We start from the raw sequence: 6,000 nt of genomic DNA on the forward strand, positions 1-6,000 counted from the left end.
ATTTTTTCTTCCATAAACAAACAAGTAATCACACGATATGTTCGGAAACTTGTTTGTTTATTTCAACCCTTCGACTTTTAACCTACCAGTCTTTCAGCTATACTCGAGTAAGGGAAGTTAGTGTCTGTCTATAAAATAAATACAAAATAATAGATTTGCAATGAGAGGAAAACTTAATTGTAATCACCAATTGTAAAGACTCAATTCTCGAATCTACAGCTAGTGAACTGCTGCTGAACTAACTAATTGCATATTAGTTTAAATAATAATTTATAAAACATGTAGTTGAATTCAGTTCAAATTCAAGAAGTTCTAAAAATAGTTCACATGTATTATTTGAAACAGAACTGAAAACAAGATCCATTATCTGCAATCTAGCTTCAAACCACTTGATTGTAGATAACAAAGGATTATGATTATTTGATATACCCATAGATGATCGATCCGACAATGAACTGTAAAACTTAGTTACAAATAATATGAGAGGAAAGTCCTGTGAAAACTTTTGCATCTTTTAACATTTACAAACAGTTTCTTTTCTAATACAAAACATGCTGATAACTTTAGTCACTAAAAAAATATTATTTTTTCATATTTTAATATCAAATACACACATCAGTACTGAATAAAACTGATGAAACTAAAATGAAATGTCTGGGGGGTGTAACCTAACCTCACAAAGCATTAATGCTATTTATTTTCACTCTAAGATAACTATTAACAATTACATACTGTTCAATTATTATTTCACAATTTGAGTGGAAGATTTGAAATAACTGGTGACTTACTCAGTCATATCTTACCTAGTTGAAAAAAAAACTAGTTTGCACCTATCTACACCATCTGTGCTCAAACAAATACACACTGATTAACCTGAAGATAATTCTACATATCCTTGAGATATGGGTGAAACAGATAATCATGTAGATAGAATATTATTTGCAGGACAATGTTGGTGAATCTGTTTCAACAAACAAATGAAGAAATAAAGATCCCTATTTTTAAAATGAAAATAAACAGAAAAAATAATTGAGTTTATTCAACTGATTGAAAATACAGCTCATTAGAAAGTAAACAGAAATCAATTCAAATTCATCAGACTTGGAGAATAAGTAGTGAGTAGCTAGTTTACCTTTTTATTGAACTGTTTTATTTTTATATGAAGCTATCTTATATAATACAACAATGAACTTGAAACTGTTTTGATTCGAGTCCTCAAAAGATTAAAGAGAATTTCGAAATGCATTTACAAATCTATATTTAGATCAAGTAAGGTATTGGAGAAGCATTGCACAGAATAAACAACAGCAAGGGTTTGACATTTGTAATTTTCCTGAGTTTCAAAATAAGTCTCTCCTGTAATGTTGTAATAGACATTAAACAGATGGATTTTTGTTTGGAGTGGAACATGGCATTTGTTTTAAATTTTTTACCAAAAATTGGTGAGACACACAGGTACAGTTTACACAATTTTGACATCAATACATATAATGTCAGTAGGTACATGTTCATATGTCTGAAACTATTGTTAACTATAATCATAGTCTGTGAAACTTTGTAAACTGTTTGGTAAAAATCTCAAAATAGAGTGTTCTAGGGCCTAACCTAGGATTTGGAGACTTTTGACATAATGTTTTTGAAAGCTACTTGGAGAAAGTTCCTACTTCTGGTAGTTATTGATGTGATGCGAAAATAAATTATTATTTAAAGTTGAGCATTATAAAAATTATCGAGAATTTTAAATATGAAATATGATTATGCCAAGATTCTTCTCTGTAGAGATAACATTTTCTGTTGTATATGTTGTTTCCTTTGGAGAATACAAATTTGATGAATCTATTTTTCTAGATATAACTTGTTTATAGCAAGGGTTGTATATGATACTAGCGAAACTAGAACTATCATATATGTAAGTGACAAGTGTTGTTGTCAATAATAATAATGTATTCCCAATGTGATTTGAAGATTAGTTTACTGTCAAATATCACTCCTAGGTCTTTAATTTGATTTACTCTAACGAGATTTTCTCGTCACAAATTATAGCTGAAATCCAACAAGTTTAGGAATAATCTGTTATGTTCACAATATTTGGAGAACAGAATATTTTGACATTCGTTACATGAAGGTATTTTACAAAATATTTTTATATCATCTGCACGTAAAAGGAAATTCGAGAATCTGAAACATTTTTGATAGTGCTAATATGGATTTTTGCGGAAGTTCTGATGTGACAGAAAAGAATGATCATTTGAAACCTTTTTCGGTGACAATTCGAAATTGATTATGTATGTCACTCTCAGCAAGGTTCATCAAAAGAATATTATGATCAATCCATTGAAATACATACAGTAGGAAAAAAATTAACCAACATTCACATAGACCTCACAACCGATAAAATTTGAAAAGTTATATGAGTTTTTAGGTTACAAGTCCATGGGAGAAAATTTCATCTGTGAAAATGAGTTGAATGATTTGGGTTAAGGCTGGGTTCAATTTAGCCCAAGTTAGGTTAGTTGTTCTTTTCTGAGCATTATTTGTCTTCACAACTTCATTTGAATGAAAAAATTTTCCTACTCCCAACTTCGATATTTGTTGAAGATAAGTAATTTTGTGTGGAGGAAGTCAGAGTTTTTCATCGACCTTGTGGAAGGTAAAAATACCCAAAATGAGTCAATTCAAAAATTATTATATTTACATTTTTAAATTTCTCATCCAAACATACCATAAAAAGTCTATGGAGGTGATTCTTGATGACAAATATAAAAAAAAAATTAGGCGAGTTTTGAAGTTACATGTTGAGTTTATGGAAGAAACTTTCAAATTTGAACATTTTCAACTCATTAGTTGGTTTAGGTTAGGTTCAAGTTGAATTCAGCTCATATTAGGGTAGGTTGTTAGGTTTGAGTTGAATTTAGCTTAGATTAGGTTCTCTTTACTGAGCCTTTGTTTCTCAAACTCCATTTGGATGAAAAAAAAAATCCCAAATAGGTACTCAACATTTCATCTTTTTTTGTGACTAACTTTTCTTATTTTTCATTTTCGCTAGTTATGACCATATAATTTTTGATGCCTTTTTTATGAAAAACTCAAAAATATAGATAAATTAAACAAGAATTTTTTGGAAATCAAATTAGTTTCTACTGTTCTTTTGGAAAAATCTCAAGTTGTTCATCAATTATTGTGATTTTCAGATCAATAAATAATTTATCATGAATGTGGCTCTTGCAAAGCCTCTAGAATACGTGTATTTTACTTATTTCTCTGGCATTAGTTGCATGATCCATAAGGGATGATAGTTAAGTTAACCCATGTTCCACCCCTAATTTTTCAGTGTTAGCTTGCCAACAAAAACCCATTCAGGTTTTATAGGGGTGGAAGTGATGAAAAAAAAATGTAATTGAAAACATCATGAATTATGTGGATAAAATGAACCTGATATTAAAGAAACGTCGGAAAGGTCTTTCAGAATACAAAAAATTTAACAATATTTGATTTGAAAGTACTACTGAGAAAGTTATAATATTTCCTCCTGATTATATCTCCCTCAATAGAAACTTGATATATCTGTCAATTTTCACTATTATCTTCTGTCTGTGAAATGTAAGAGGATAGTTTTCAAATCGGGACTGTAAAAGGAAATTTCACTAAAATAAATATTTATAACACATGTGATCATTATTTCCATCATGTCTTTCATGTCTCAAAAAATATCTGAAATTTTCTAGATTTCTCTGATGAATTGTATCAGTTCAGAAAGTTAAAAATCAGTAGTATATAATAATACTAAAGTAAGCAAAAAAAAAGACTTTCCACTAAGTACCACTGATACTAAAAATCAAATATTGTTTGGGCTTCAAGAAGCAGTGCTAAAAAAGATTAAATTGAAGATAAATAGTTGAAAAAGTTACAAGTGAAATTGTGGCTACAGTTACTCTCATCATTGCAACTATTTGTAGTGACTCTCATCATTACAACTATTTCTAGTGACTCATGAACAAATAAACAAAATGATATCTAAGGTCGTATGAAAATGATTACTTATTTTGTTGTCCAATGAGTTGGAAATTCATGATTATCTGACCATTGTTCAAGAATAAACTATTTAATTTATGTATCTGAATTTTTTGTATCACTATTTTATTCTATCAAGTCGCTTTTTTTACACAAAGGACAAGTATCCATTTTATGAACATAAATACGACATTGGTATCAGAATGAAATAAAACTATCAATGATCAGCCAAATACAGATGGTGATTTGTAGAAAAACTAGAAATTTCCTCCATCAACCTACCAAAAAAACAGTCCATTTCATGGGTATGCACTTGATTCCTAAATTATTTCTACTAGAATGATTTTCCAAAAATAATAACGATTCAGTGAATAATTTTGTTCAACACTGTCAACTTGGAACACGAACGGCTGGCTGCCTTGCGTAGCAAATAGCGACTGAACAATCCAGTTTACACCACACAAAACTATCAAAACCAGTTTTTACTGATTGCAGAAATTCGTTTCTCCAAAAGATTTAAGAAAAGTGATAGCAAAAGTAAAAAAATATGTAAAGATGACTTACTGTGTACAAACTTTCATCACAAAACTGTTCACGAAAACATATGATCCATAATGCAATGCACCATTGTTGCCCTGTTTTATGATAAGCAAGTTTTACAAACACAAAATATAATCGCGACATCTGTTTAGCTTTTTAGGAACGTTTGAATTATATAAAGAGAATTCTTCTTGCAAAAGTTGAATTATACTGTTGTTAGCAACTGAAACTTCAGTATTTCATCTAGAGATGTTTAAATTATTGTCATACTACCTATATGATCAAATTATTATCAAATGATAGTTAACCAATGCTTTTTGGATGGTGAATGATTTTGTCTAATTTTCATTCAGAACTCAAACTTCTGACAGGAAGCACCTACACAATCAAGGCAAACTGGAATGTATTATGACCCTCTATTGGAAATTTCAGAAACAAATACTGTCAAAAAATTTGTTGTTCATAACTATTTTCCTTAATGTCAAACCATTGTGTCAAACATTTCCGTTGTTGAGTTAACGCAGTTGAAATATCTACCTTTTCTGTAATTCACATCATCATAAATAAAGTATGTAGGTACTGACATTGTCTATGTGAAAAAATCGGTTGCGAGCGTACAAATACGAGCCGGAAATAAGATTAATCCAACTTTGTACACATATTAATAGATGGTGCAAGAATCGAAATCTTATTTGAATTGAAGGGGTTATATTTTTTAGGAGTGATTGATACAAAAAAAAGAAGGATGAGGGAGTCTTCCAAAGAAAGGAAGGAAGTTGCTCTATAGGTACATTACTTCCTTCCTTTCTTTGGAAGATTCTCTCATCCTTCTTTTTTTGTATCAAGAGGGAGTAGTAGAAAGCCAAAAACTTTCTTTCCCAAAAATCGAAATCTGTTGTGTGTATTTTGATCCAATCTTTAATTTATGGGACAATGTGAAAAAACTTTTATCTAATATCAATTCATTTCCGAATCTAAACAACACTGAACATTGAACCAACTTGAAATTGTCAAACTATGCCATTTGAGTTGTACCTACTCAGTAGCTCTACGAAGGAAATGTCAAAATTTTTTTTGTCTATTATTCCTTTATCAAAATAAGTGCTTGATTTGAGAGGTCTTGGCAAAATATTTCTAACGTCATTCATGACGATAGCGAAAACCAAAGGTTCGTCCATGCTTATCTGAATACTCGCATTTTTATTGCTAATCGCAAATTGCAAAATAGGTAATCATCACATTGAGCGTTCATACTTGTACGGCATATTTTCATGTGAATAGTATATCTGCTCTAAGCTGTCATTTTCTTTGAGTAAAAAAGATACAGGTCTTTTGGGTTCTGTTTACGATAAAGATATTGAATGATTGATGAAAAAGGAACACGCGTAAATACCTGCCTATAGCCTGCCTTTCTGAGGAAGGTATCGGTTCTGTGATATTATCAACAAT

The 6,000-nt window shown here is 30.3% G+C and overlaps 1 protein-coding gene across 6 annotated transcripts in view; it reads right to left on the reverse strand.

Moving 5' to 3' along the window:
• The window catches only part of ctrip (E3 ubiquitin-protein ligase ctrip), a 75,201-nt gene extending 70,493 nt beyond the window's left edge, over nt 1–4,708 (reverse strand). For 4 of the 6 annotated variants that reach the window (XM_074184159.1, XM_074184158.1, XM_074184157.1 and 1 more), the window contains exon 1: nt 4,294–4,451. The gene's annotated coding sequence lies outside the window, so the exon portion shown is untranslated. Of the gene's footprint in view, nt 1–803; nt 820–4,293; nt 4,452–4,575 lie in introns of those variants that run through there. The other 2 variants (XM_074184155.1, XM_074184156.1) reach the window with 2 other exon arrangements.
• Nucleotides 4,709–6,000: the final 1,292 nt, after the last annotated feature.

Source organism: Leptinotarsa decemlineata, unplaced genomic scaffold (genome assembly GCF_025532065.1).
Source record: "Leptinotarsa decemlineata unplaced genomic scaffold, Ldec_3_MD MMD2_tig00026354_RagTag_RagTag, whole genome shotgun sequence".
In the NCBI taxonomy this organism is placed as follows: domain Eukaryota; kingdom Metazoa; phylum Arthropoda; class Insecta; order Coleoptera; family Chrysomelidae; genus Leptinotarsa; species Leptinotarsa decemlineata.